Source organism: Impatiens glandulifera, chromosome 1 (genome assembly GCF_907164915.1).
Source record: "Impatiens glandulifera chromosome 1, dImpGla2.1, whole genome shotgun sequence".
Classification (NCBI taxonomy): domain Eukaryota; kingdom Viridiplantae; phylum Streptophyta; class Magnoliopsida; order Ericales; family Balsaminaceae; genus Impatiens; species Impatiens glandulifera.
Genome location: NC_061862.1, coordinates 83,448,090 through 83,463,211, shown reverse-complemented (window position 1 = coordinate 83,463,211; position 15,122 = coordinate 83,448,090). Strand labels below are relative to the sequence as shown.

General features: G+C 35.1%; 1 pseudogene; it reads right to left on the bottom strand.

Moving 5' to 3' along the window:
* Positions 1-3,121: 3,121 nt before the first annotated feature.
* Positions 3,122-9,038, bottom strand: LOC124934589 (annotated as a pseudogene).
* Between the last annotated feature and the right edge of the window lie 6,084 nt (positions 9,039-15,122).

Genomic DNA, 15,122 nt, shown 5'->3' with positions numbered 1-15,122 from the left:
TGTTAGCCTCGGGTGTCACAGTTTCCTTGGGATTTACTTCAACTTTTTTCTTGGAATTTGAGTTATTTTCCTTCATTTTTTTCATTTCTTTGATTTTCGATCCATTCTTACCCTTCTTAGCTGTTTTAGAATTATTCGATCCTGTGACTTGACCGATCCTTTCAATTTCAGCACTTGTTTTGGAAGAACTATGCCCCTTTGCTTTTGGTTTGATATTTGCTGCTAACATCCTTTTCATGGACTTATGATATTCAAGGTCACATATTATTGTCTCATCATAGTCGGTGCTATCGTCTGATTCCAAATCAACATCCATGCTTTGGTTCTTTTGATTCGACTGGTGCCTCATAGCTTTGATTGTAGAGTTATCATCATGTCGATTAGGACCGACAGAGGCAGCAATTGTATGACTAGAAATGTAAGTAGCACCAGGGATTATGTGAGTAACCAAATTATATTTTTCAAACCCAGCCAAGAGAAAACCGTTGGCTAATTCTTCCAGTTTCATACATTCTTCACCTCTTATACCCTGACTTATATTCTGACCCAACTTATTTGTAGCTTCCATGAGATCCATACCCAGACCCAGATTTTCAAACAGATTGTCATTCATGGTGCCATCAACCAACGAAACAATATAGTTTCCAGCCAAGCTTTCACCATTGACTATACCAATCAAGTTCAGTTCATCATCCTTTAAATCTATTTTATTAAGCTTTTCTAATTTAGCTGAATTTTTTTCCATGACCAGCTCCAACTCAGATCCAATTTCTTCAGTGTTTCTAGATTCTGTTAGACTATGTCTTTCAACAGTTTCAGCTAGATGCGTAGGTTGTTTAGAAGATCCTGCAATTTTAGCCTCAGTTTAAGAATCTTGGGCGTATTTAGTGTCTTATGTCCAACCTTTTTCTAGCATAGTCCATAGTCTGGTTGTCTGACTTTTCATCTGATCCTTAGTAGGGCAGGTAGACTTAGTATTCTGATCATAAATCGAACCGAAGACTTTCAGTTTTGCAAGATTTCCCATTACAGAACAAGATTTTGAAATTATGTCATTCTTTGGACCCAATGGACTCTAAGCAGCTGATATCTCCAACTCTGTAGAGGTAATTTTAATATAACCCATTTTGCCCAGTTCAGCATCCTCTCTAGTAGGACCGGTAAACTCTGTTTTCTGATCTTTCTCTACACCCGAATAACCCAAATTGTCATGTTTTTCTATTTTTGAAACTAACCCCAACCTTGTAATATTCTTTGAACTTACTAATTCTCGACCAACAGTCTTATTCAGCCCTGTCATATTTACCTCAATAGGACCCCAATATCAACTTTAGTAGGATCATTCAAAACAGACATAGATCTCAGCTTTATGTTTTCACCCGATGCAGAAACAGACCCCAACATTGAGCTTTCAATAGAATCCAATAAACATGTACAATTTATGTCATTTTCCTGCATTACCTTAGAGTCCTTTTGACAGATTATTTCCATCTTTTGGACCGAATTTTCAGCACAAACAACCTGATTGTCATCAGTTTCATCCAAACAAGATTTCAAATCCAATTTCCAACAGAATGACCGATCAGGTCTAGGGTACCAACTAGAGACCCTAACGGTCCATTCTATGCAGCAATTCCAATAACAACAAACATTTCTGGAATTAAAGTCCTATCATTTCTATATGCAATACTATCTTTTCCTATCAATTCAGTCATATCATTTCTATTATGAACATGCATATCATTACAGTATGAATCCCCAATAGAACTATTCTCATTTAATTCATCAGCATGTGGAAAAGAACTCATACCCGATGATGTATTTGGCATAAAATCAATAGACGCAACTTCTCCATTTTTTAGAACTTCATCCATGATTTCTGGCTTCTGATTCATGGGACTGTTAAGAGACCTGCGAGTTCGTCTATCAGACATAGCCTTGTTGCTTGTCGACGGTCCTTCAACACCTTCTTAGGATCAACAGGGAGGACTTGAAGGACGCCCATTGCCTGAGCAACAATACTGGACGGGCATGTACCATTTATTGGAAAGATCAAGCGCAAACTGCCTAATCTTTAAAGCAGCTAAAAATATTGGAATTCTGCAACAAAGGGTGGGCACAAACAGCACGATTGAAAACCAATCTCACCGGAACAGGGGCTTGAAGATAATTGCTCAAACAAGAAAGGGTTTAAGCAATTTTGGAATGGTCTGTAGCTACGAAAGCTTCCTTCAGACTGAACACTTGATTCAAACGACGAGAAAGAAGTTCAATGGAGACCTACCCGCGCCTCGCGGTGTGGTTTGATGTCTCGACCGAGGTCCGAACTAGCCTGTAAGCGAAAAGTGAGGAGAGGAGGGCGACCGACGCCGATTCGACGACAAGTCTCTGCAGAAGGGGGTTTTGACGAAATGCTCTGATCGACAGTAGGAGAAGATGACCGCGACCGTTCCTTGCACAACAGAACACGTTCCAGAGGGCGCACGATAACCGATCGAAGGTGCTGGAGGATGGCGGCCGGCTTCCAATGTAGAAGCGCGGTTGCGGCAAGAATCCGTGCCGTTTGTGTCGTTCGTGTCGATCGTGCCAATTGTGTCGATTGTTTCATTCTTGATAATGATGAGAATGTGGCGGCTAGAGTACATAACGAAAAGTAAAATTTGATTTTGATACCCATAATTAATTGGCTTTAACAATTTTGATTTTAAATATTTAAACTCGGAACTCGTTAATGTTTGTTTTTTATATTTGAATTCATTAGTCAGCATTTTGATATATATATACAGTCTTGTTTCTTAAATAATTAATAATATTGTGTTTTTGAGTTTGTTTGGTGAAACTTTTATCAAATATGCTTATGTTATGTTATATTTTATTAAATCATAATCACACCAAAAACTCTTTTCACATTCATAATAATAAAAACATGATATAATAAATTTATATTTTATTACAAAGAGCTTATCAAATATAAAACACGCCACATACTTATAACTAGGTGACCTTTGAAGTACTTCAAATATAACGTGATGATACATGCACACATAGCTTGGAAAATAAAGCTTCTTAATTAGAACAGAAAAAACATGAATTAATATACTTGTCCATATCTTTGCATTTATTAAGGGTTACGTGATGCATACAACCTCTCATCCAAGCGCGGCCTTGCAAAGGCTAGTAGAGGCTTGGAAAGAGCCATCTCATCAATAGCTTCCAAAAGTTTAATGCAAGTAGTATTTGGAGGGGGGCTCCATGTGAAACCTTGAAGAAGTCGAGCCAATAACATAATTGAGATGGTGGATCCTAGGTTAACCGCGGGACAACCACGCCGACCTATACTAAATGACAATAGGTGGAGATCAGGATCATTCAATATCACATGCGAGCCATCATAATTAAGGTGACGCTCAGGATTGAATCGAAGCGGTTCATTCCATATTTTAGAGTTACGTCCCAGACCTGGACGGCTCAAAAGAATATGGCTACCCTTAGGTATGAAATAACCAGCCACCATGGTGTCACAGATAGACACATGTGGGAGATTGAATGCGACTATTGGATGGAGCCGAAAAGATTCTTTAACGCAAGCCTTAATGTAATTGAGATTGTTCAGGTCGGATTCTTGGACAAGCTGGTACTTTCCGACAACCTGGTCTAATTCTTGAACGGCTCTTACCAATGTCTCTGGTTGATTTATCATCTCAGCAATAGCCCATTCGACAGTGTTTGATGTTGTCAATTGTTGCTACCATTATTTCCTGCGCACATATATTGTTAGAGTTTGTGGCCCGAATTCTTGTTGGGTCAGCGGGCTTTGCCTGCACTATATGGACCTGTAGTCTTAATGGGTTTGCCCCTTTTAATTTACATCATATTCTAGGGTTAAACAATATATAGAGATTGCGACCGTCTTTTCTCTCTCATACAGTCCACCAAAAATCTGTACAATCTTTGTTATAGTGAAATCTTCTCTTCTGCCCGTGGTTTTTCACCCGTAAAGGGTTTTCCACGTAATCTTGGTGTTCGTTCTTCTTTATCGCTTTTATCCTCGTTTATTGTGGTTTAGATTCTAACAAATTGGTATCAGAGCCAAATTTGTTTGTTTTATTTTTGGTCATGACCACGATGAAATACGACATTCCGCTGCTGGATCGTAACACCAGATTTGCGTTATGGCAAGTGAAGATGCGAGCTATTTTGGCACAGATGGATCTGGAAGATGCGCTATATGGTGCTGACAAGATGCCGTCTTCGTGGACTGATGAAGAGAAGCAACGAGCAGATCGTAAGGCTCTATCGCAGATTTATCTGCATTTGTCGAATCAGATTCTTCAAGACTGTTTGAAGGAAAAAACAGCTACTACACTCTGGCTAAGATTGGAGCAATTATGTATGACGAAAACGCTGACTAACAAGCTACACTTGAAGCAACGCTTGTATTCCCAACGTATGCCTGACGGTACGTCTTTAGAAAATCACTTAACTGTTTTTAAAGAAATAGTCTCTGATTTGGAATCTATGGAGGTTAAGTACGATGAAGAAGATTTAGGGCTCATATTATTGTGTTCACTACCTCCTACGTATGCTAATTTTAGAGATACCATTCTCTATAGTCGTGAGACTTTGACTCTAGATGAGGTTTATGATGCACTCTTCTCGAAAGAGAAGATGCATAAACTTGTTGGTTCAGATAATATGGCTGAAGGCCTTGTTGCACGAGGCAGACAGCAGGAGAGGTATTCTAGCAGCAATAACCGTGACAGGTCAAAATCCAAGAACAGAGATAAGACGTGTAGGTACTGCAAGAAGAAAGGTCATATTGTTGTTGAGTGTTATAAGTTACAGAATAAAAATAAGAGGGCTGGTGAGGATCATAAGAGCAATCAACCAGAGAAATATGGCGAAGCTGATGTTGCTGAAAAGTACAATGATGGAGAACTCCTCGTTACGTCTAATATTGATTCGAAACAGAGCGACGAATGGATTCTTGATTCTGGATGCACGTTTCATATGTGTCCTAATCGGGACTGGTTCTCTACATATGAAGAGGTCTCTAGAGGTACCGTTGTGATGGGTAATAATGCATCTTGCAGAATTGCTGGTATTGGTACGGTTAGAGTTAAGATGTTTGATGGCACTATTCGATCACTTGGTGATGTAAGGCACGTTCCCGACATGAAGAGAAATCTAATCTCATTGAGTATTCTTGATTCTAAAGGGTACAAATACACTAGTGAAGGTCAGCAAGGGGTGTCTTGTTGTGATGAAGGGACTCAAGAAAACTGCCAATTTATATGTTCTGTAAGGCTCTACGATTACAGGTGATGTTGCTGTTGCTAGTTCGTCTTTGTCTGATTCTGATGCAACAAGATTATGGCACATGCGTCTAGGTCACATGAGTGAGAATGGCATGGTCGAATTGAACAAGAGAGGGCTTTCTTGATGTGCAGGGTATTACGAAGCTGAAGTTTTGTGAACACTACGTTTTTGGTAAGCAGAAAAGAGTCAGGTTCTCGGCTGGTATTCATAATACGAAGGGGACACTAGACTACATCCATTCTGATTTGTGGGGGCCTTCTAGAGTACCATCTAAAGGTGGTGCGTTCTATATGTTGACTATTATAGATGATTTCTCTAGAAAGGTTTGGGCATTCTTTTTGAAACAAAAGAGTGACGTGTTTTCTATCTTTAAAGAGTGGAAGTTAATGATTGAGAAGCAGACAGGGAGGCAAGTGAAGCATCTCCGAACAGATAACGGTTTGGAGTTTTGTTCTAATGAGTTTAATACTTTATGTAGAACTGAAGGTATTGTGAGGCATCATACAGTTCGACATAATCCTCAACAGAATGGAGTTGGAGAGAGGATGAATATGACTTTGATGGAGAAGGTGCGTTGTATGCGCCTTAATGCTGGGCTACCGATGTCGTTTTGGGCTGAGACCGCTGCGTATGCATGTCATCTCGTTAATCGCTCTCCTTCGACTGCTATTGATAAGAAAACTCCACAAGAGGTATGGACTGGTTCTCCTGCTAGTTATTCTGATTTAAAATTTTTTGGATGTCTTGCGTATGCTCATGTGGATAATGGGAAGTTAGAGCCTCGTTCGGTGAAGTGTGTGTTCATAGGGTTCAAGCAAGGTGTGAAGGGATATAAGTTGTGGTGTCCTGAGACTAGTAAAGTCGTCATCAGTAGAGATATTGTTTTTGATGAGACTAGCATGCTTCAGGGGTCTCCATCTTCAACTCCCTCCGAGGGAAATCAACAGAAGTCAAGTATTGAGGTGGAGCTTGAGATTGGGTTGAAACCTACACCAGAGTAAATTCCAGGGCCTATTCCAGTTTCTATGGATGGTGCTAGCTCCTCAGAAGCGCCTCCACAGCATTCAATTGCTAAAAATAGGCCTCGTAGAGAAATTAAACGCCCTCAGAGATATGCAGAGGCTAATTTAGTTGCGTATGCATTAAATGTGGCTGAAGAGATTGATTCAGAAGAAGAACCTGCGACATATTCAGAGGCGATTACCTGCGAAAACTCTGGTATGTGGATGATCGCTATGCAGGAAGAGATAGAATCGCTTCACAAGAACGCTACATGGGATCTAGTGAAGTTACCAAAGAGCAAGAAGGCTGTTCGCTGCAAATGGGTGTATAAGAGAAAGGAAGGTACACTGGGAGTTGAAGAAGCCAGGTATAAAGCTAGACTTGTTGCAAAAGGATATAGTCAAACTCCAGGTGTTGATTTTACTGATGTATTTTCTCCAGTTGTGAAACATAGTTCTATTCGGGCTTTACTAGGTATTGTGGCATACCACGATCTTGAGCTTGAGTAGTTAGATGTAAAAACTGTATTCTTACACGGAGAACTTGAAGAAGACATCTACATGCAACAACCAGAGGGATTCGTAGCCTTAGGAAAGGAGGACTATGTATGTCAGCTGAAAAAGTCTCTTTATGGTTTGAAACAGTCACCGAGGCAATGGTACAAGAGATTTAATACATTTATGACCACTCATGATTTCAGGAGGAGCAATTACGATAGTTGTGTCTACTTTAAAGTATGTGATGATGGGTCGTTCGTTTACCTGTTGTTGTATGTTGACGATATGCTAATTGCCGCTAAAGATCAGAGAGAGGTCAGAAAGGTGAAAGCACAGTTGAGTAGCGAGTTTGAGATGAAAGATTTAGGTGCAGCAAAGAAGATGCTTGGAATGGAGATTCTTAGAGATCGACCGACTGGTAAATTGTACATAAGTCAAAAGAGGTACATCGAGAAAGTCCTTAGTAGGTTTAACATGCAAAGTGCCAAGCCGGTAAGTACTCCATTAGCTGCTCATTTTAGACTTTCGTCTTCTTTGTCACCACAGTCAGATAGTGATGATGATTATATGTCGCGAGTGCCATACTCTAGTGCCGTTGGCTCCCTTATGTATGCTATGGTTTGTTCACACCTGACTTAGCATATGCAGTTAGTGTTGTTAGTAGATATATGGCAAACCCTGGTAAGGAACATTGGAAAGCAGTTCAGTGGATTCTCAGATACTTATGTGGTTCTACTGATGTTTGTTTACAGTTTGGGAAAAGTAGAGATGGAGTTGTCGGTTACGTTGATTCAGATTACGCTGAAGATCTTGATAAGAGAAAATCATTGTCTGGTTACATTTTTTGTGTTGGTGGTTGCGCTATTAGCTGGAAGGCTATGTTGCAGGCTACAGTTGCTTTATCTACTACAGAGGCAGAGTACATGACGATTACAGAAGCTTGCAAAGAAGCAATTTGGATGAAAGGCTTATTTGGCGAACTTAGTAATGATTTGCAGATTTCTACAATATTTTGTGATAGCCAGAGTGCTATTTTTCTGACAAAGGATCAGATGTTTCACGAGAGGACTAAGCACATTGATGTACGGTATCATTTTGTGCGTGATGTGATTGCTCGTGGTGATATTGTTGTGAGCAAGGTGAGTACACACAATAATCCTACAGATATGATGACCAAGTCACTTCCTATTACCAAGTTTGAGCATTGCTTGAACCTGATTGGTCTTCATTGTTGAGTTATGCCCTTAGGGGCTTTGGTGGAAGAGGTTTGATTTTGTGGTTATGCTATCAAAGATTGGAATTCGTTTCAAGGTGGAGATTGTTAGAGTTTGTGGCCCGAATTCTTGTTGGGTCAGCGGGCTTTGCCTGCACTATATGGACCTGTAGTCTTAATGAGTTTGCCCCTTTTAATTTACATCATATTCTAGGGTTAAACAATATATAGAGATTGCGGCCGTCTTTTCTCTCTCATATAGTTTTACGTTGTCCACCAAAAATCTGTACAATCTTTGTTATAGTGAAATCTTCTCTTCTGCCCGTGGTTTTTCACCCGTAAAGGGTTTTCCACGTAATCTTGGTGTTCGTTCTTCTTTATCGCTTTTATCCTCGTTTATTGTGGTTTAGATTCTAACATATATTATGAAAATATTTTGTAATGCATTTGTATAAATTTCAAAATTTATGTGAATAAATTAGACTTTCATTTTTTTTCTTATTTTCTTCTTTATCTTTTATATTATACTATGAATAAGTGTACAACAATAAGAAAAGAGATTTAAGTTTTCATTACCAAAATTTGAGCTTTAATCTCTTCCGATGTCAATAGAGTGTTTCCTTGGTCATCTTTCAAAGTGATTAGAACATCGAGAAGATCATCTTTCTCTTGTTTTGTTCCTTCTTGCCATTGTTTAATTCTCATATCTATTTCCGGATCTTGATATTTCCTCACACTCTCAACTGCTTGTCTTGTTCTTTTCTCATTTCCGTCGAGATCTAATCGACGTCGAAGAAACGGGAAATAGTCAAAAATGCAGAAATTATACAAACACTTGAGTACAGTGAAACTCCCATCCAAATGTTCCTCTTCCTCAGCTCCAGGTCCCCCATTTTCAGTTCCTTTCCCAAAAAATCTCTTACTAAAAATCATATTCCGAATCATATTTCCACAAAAGTGTTGTGTTACAACCCTAACGTTCACTACACCGTCCGCATTGCTCTGGCTAACATTGTAGACATAGTTAACGAGGTGATCAGCTTCCTCTGCTCTTTTGTCGTGCATCCAATGGAGAGTTTCCGAAGAGAGGATGTTAGAGACCAATACACGCTTCATCTTTCTCCACTGGTCACCAACTGTCGTAAAGATCGTCCCGGAAAATCCACCGCTCGCTAGCTCAGCTGATAGGAACGTAGGACGTGCCATAAAAATTGCATCTTGTTTCTTCAGGAACTCGCATGCAATCTCTGGAGAGGTAACAGCTATCACATGCACGCTCCCTAGGCGAATGCAAAATATCTCGTAGCCCATTTTTGACATGGTATCATGCACCCATCGGAAAAATGGTTTATTTCTTATCATTATTGAAATATTGCCAATAATCGGCCATGGTTTAGGGCCGGGCGGTAAACAAGATTTAGGAGGTAAAGTTGAAGTATAAGTTGTTATTTTTTTGCAAAGGAGAATGGTCACTGTAAATGCTAGAAATAAAATCGTAGCATCAAGGACGATTATGGCCATTGCTTAAAAGATGCAAATTGCTACGGGGAGATCGAATACATGCATGTGAAGGATGGAATGAGCATTATTTATAGAGACAATTGGTGAAGAAAGGTGGTTTACAATTTAAGTCTATAGCGTGGTATTGTTCATTGGACACTTAAAGTTTTATTCTAATAAGACAAACTACATGTTTCATTAGGTCACACATCATTAAAACATTCATAACTAATAATGGGAAAAAAAACATTATGGTACTAATTAAGTTCAAAATACCGTAATTCGTTACTCTCATAAGTCATAAATCCAACCCCTATTTGAGGCATTAGCAAAAGAAGAAAAAAAAAATACAGTTGAAAATCCAGATGCCACCTTTAAATTCTTCCCAAGTCCACATTTTTTCTTTCAACGAACTTAATTAGTAATTGAATGAAAAGTTTATTTAATTAACAACTAGACAAGTAAATTATCATGTATATTTTAAAACAATAGCATTTAAAAAACAATCGCAATCAAGAAAAACAATAAAAGGGAACAGATTAAACAAAACAAAAATAGAAAACAAACTTAAAATGGTCAAAAACAAAATAAAAAAGTTAATAAAAAACATCCCAAAGTTTTATATATATACACATTCAACTTTAATTTAATTCAATTATATTTTTTTTATCAAATATAAAAAGTTCACCTTTATATATATTTTGCATACTATAATTCTCTGTCATTCGAGCAAATCAAATGTAACTAAGACTTGGATTAATCTGAGTTGTTCACAAAAAAAGTATAATCATCCTACTAGAATTAACATGGAGGTGCCTCGCCTTCTGAAAGGGTTTTCGAGCACATTCCCGTTTCGTGGAGTGTGACGTATGAAGATCAAATTTGGGAGGATACCTGGTGGGGGACCTGAGTTGGCCAATCACTTGTTGCATTGTTAGGCAGCTGCCGCCGATATTTGGAGCCTCTTGTGGGGGATGCTATGATGGTGAGTCTGATGGACGACGTACGGCTATTTTGGCCATACGAGGAAGCAAATGACATTCAACCATTGCCATGGAATTGATTGAAAAGACTTTCCGGGCACAATAATGTAATTTTTTTTTTTTGTAAGTTTCTCTTCTTTTCCCTTTGGATTGGTTTTTCGAACTTTTCCATTGTCATGTTTGTTCCATATTTGTTTTGCAATTTCACATTAGAATCTCTTGTTTGAATATCTTTGTTCACCTTAGCTAAATACCTTGATGTAACTATTAATAAGGCGAAAGAGGGTGAATGGAACGACCTTTTGAGGCTTATTCTAGAAGGGGTGAGGATACTTAATGAAATCAATCAAATCACGTTTAATGATTGGATTGATTTGCATGGAAGCTTATACGCAGCAAAGTATAGTTGGTGAAGTGGACTCATTGTGTTTGGTCTCCTAAAATTATATTCTGACATCGAATTGTCCTTTGGCTGGCGTTTAGACAAAGACTCATGACAAGAGATAGGATCAGAAAGTTTATGACCATTTCATGTACAAGATGTGTACTCTGTTCGAACAACGAGGAAACAATAGCTCATATCCTCGGGGAATGTATATATACTAAGGTACTTTGGAAGAAATTTGCTAATAACTTCAGTTTCGGTAGCTTTCCCATGATTGGAATCTCATTAAGGAGGTTTTGTTAAGGAAGACTAAAGGAGATACGTTCAAAGCTAATGTATTCAAATGTTTCTATGGAGCAATAGTGTATCAAATCTAGGTTGAAAGAAACTCTAAAATATTTTCAAGGGTTAGAAGGAATGAAGAACAAATCTAAAATGATGTTGTCTTTGATGGCCTAGCCCTAATTCACACATGGCGAAACATATCTATAATTTCGGCTAATTGGGAACTATGTCAACAATGAAAAATCACATTCGAGAAAGTTATAAAAACTCAAACGTACAGGGCAAGATAAAGTGAAATTACTTGTTGATTATGTCTCATATTACTGTAATGCTTTTTTAGATTTTAATTTGCTAGTTTTTTTGGTTATTCATGTTTGTTGTTGTATTGTTTGATTTAAATTAGGACAAAAGTCTTGTTTTTATCCTAATAAAAAATTATTATACTCACTTTCTCTTATTGAATTTCATTAATTAAATGACTATAAGTCATTTCTCAATTAAAATAATGTTATCTTCGATTTAATTAATTTTTATTTCAAAATAATTTACATGTATCAATATGTAAACAGTTTTTCTTTCTAATCACGTACTTTTAACCAACCAAGAAAAAGTTGATTTTAATAGCAACGATTAGTAAGGACTGGTGACATATCCAACAAAATGTCACTATTTGCCTTAGTAGACTCTTATTTCATTGCTATTGAGTAATTTAAAATTACTTACTTTACTACTAATAACTATTAGTATAGGAGTTTAGTAATGTTAATTATTAATTATCACTAATAGAATAAGAGTTATTAGCGACCTATATCAACGAGGACAGTTATCGTTGATATTTTGTTATCAAGACATCAGCGACGATTCTCGTTAAAACACAGTCGCTATAAAAGAGAGACTTCAGCACTAATATTGGACTTCTTTCGGGACTTACAAAATATCCCATTAGAAAGATGTAACATCTCTTCCATTTGGTTTTCAAACACTAGCAAGCCAACCAGCCGATTAAGAGGTACGTCCTTCCTTCGTTGCGATTCACATATATAGGACTATTTTTACATTAATAATATTAACCTTGATTTAAAAAAATATAATAATAATATTTTAACATAGTTATAAATTTGTAATGTCTATAATCTTTGTTAGGATTTGGAGGTTAAAAAGTTAGAAGAAAATTTATCTTAAATTTTGTTTTTCATCTATGTTGCATGTTGCAGAGGATAAATGGAATAATGTATTAAATTATATTCAAATTTATTCATGACCTTGTATATATTTGTGTGATGAGAGAAACTCTTGAATAATTGGGCAATAAAGGAAATTTGTGAAAATCCAATTCTTTAATTTCAGTCCATAAACCTTCACTTCAAATTTCCAATCAATCAAATTCTTTCAGTCCCATAGTGGCATGTGATTTGGTACAACTTTCAATTAAAATCAACAAAGTAGATTGGATGTCAGATTTTTAGTATTCGCATGTTCATTTCGGACATGTTTGGATTGAGGTTTTTGAAAAAACCTAGAAAGGAAAAAAGGTAATGATTGATGATGATTTTGAGGAAGTGATAATTATTTTTGATAAAAAGACTTAAAAGGTATTGACATATATGAATAAAATAAAAAATAATAATTTAAAATATAAGGTATTTCGTATTTTGGTTAATGAAATGAGTGATGTGATTGTTGAGAAATGATTAATTAAAAAATTAATTTTTGAAGAATTTTTTAAAAAATTTCAAAAAGAACTAGACCTTTATTTATTTTTTTTTCCAAAAGTGCCCTTCAATCAGTTTTTTTTTTTTTTAAATACAATGATTGGTTCCATATTAAAAACACATAAATATAAAATTGGATAAAATTATGAGAAAATAAATGACTTGGTTCTCATCTCATTTACTAAAAAAAATTACAAAAGTGTTTTAAATTGAGCAAATATAATTTCAATATTTACATTTTCTCAAAATATATTTTCAGATTTTCTTTGACTAATTTATATTTTATAATATAACTAAATTTTAGTTAACTCAATTGTTAAAATGATTTAATAGTTATTATCAAATATGGTTCAAACTTTGAATTATGACCCGAATTATCATAATTTATGCATTTTTTAAATGGACAAAACTTCTATATTGTTATTCTAATGTAATATTTTTCGTTTTTTCTAATTAATTTATTATATTTGTCAATGAAATGATATTTACAAACGTTTTGGACATATATTTTTTAAACTGAGTATTGTTTTCAAGATCTACGCATTCTAATTTGTCCAAGGTGTTTTGAGTAACTAAAAAATGTGTGATTCGAGAGAAAGAATTTGAAAAAATCAAAAAATATAGATAGATACTAATTTTAACATATTTGTGTTTTAAATTTAATATTTTTTAAGATATACAAGTTTTAAATTATAAAATATGTAATGGGTAGAAATAGTGAAAAAAAATATAAAGTGAGAATTGTTTTTTATTTTTTTATAAATATAATAAACTAATTAAGGAAGAAAAATATTATTAGAGAGTAAGAAGACTAGCATTAGTTAAAAAACCTCAAATAGCTCAAATTGTAATAAATCGAACACATAATTCAAAATTTCAAACCCTATTTGAAAAAAAAATATCTTAGGTTAATTTATTGAACAAAGTGTAACAAAAAAAACATCAAATAATTTATTTACTCCCTTTTTCAAAATGATCAATTTAATAATAAAAAAATCTTAAGCCTAACATAAAAAAAAAAAGTTAAATACAAATTGAATACATTAGAATAATTAATTGACTGAAGATATTTCAGAAGAGATATAAGATCTCCACATGAATCCACCAGTTTTTCGGATCTAATTTTCGACACCGTCATGATAATGATATTATGAATAATCCTTAACAGAGTCTACTTTGGTTGTTAAAACTTTTCTGATTTATTTCCAACTAAATAGTGCACCAAAAAGTTATAGGGATATAGACCCATTTTGTAAGTCTCGAATTTTTAGTCACCCCGATCCATGCCTCCCAATAGTCACTAACGGTTTTCAGCATAACTCATTATATTCCAGTCAAATTCCACAAAAGACTTCATATACTTACAATAACGTGATCATGTAAAACTAAATGAGAAACCGTCTTAAACTCTTTGTAACACTTACATACGATAATCATTCACAATAATCATATTTTTTCATACATCTATCGTCAGTGAAAAATTCTTCCGTGAATAACACTCTAACAAAAAAAAGTTAGATCTCAAACTAACCATATGTGAGTAATGACTACGAGGATTGAGTTGCCTTAAGCGAAAATAAAATTTATTTTCCTTTTCTAATTTAGTAGTTTTATTTTGTATTTTATTAAATAAATATAATAAATTTGTATTATTTTTAAAAAAAAATTAATATAGTTTAGTTGGTTAGAAATCCTTGTGGCAGGCATGCTCATACCGATTAGTTACTATTTAAACTCAGTTTTCATATTTTATTTTTATTTTTTATATATTTATATTTAAACAATTTTTGTTAAAATATTTAAATTGTTTAAATTATAAATTTTATATGAGTTCATAAATTACTAAATATGGGACTACATGAACATGGGACTATAGAAATTAGAAATGCATGATATATATATCATCTTAAGACTCTATTATTGTTGTGTCATTTAATCTTTTTTATTTTATGATGATATAAATTATACTCTAATATATCATTTGTGAACCCTTTTCACATTATAAATAATAAACACATTATATAACAAGAGCTATTATTATTTTATTTTTTTTAGTATTTTTAAATATAGAAGGTTAAAGACCACACAATCAAACATGTGTCTTTTAGTCTCATAAGAACCGGATAACCTTTAAACTACGTACTGTAATGTAACAAGAAATCAAATCACTAACCATCTCGATCACAATCCTTTTTTATGTTATCCATGTTATATATCATGCACTCC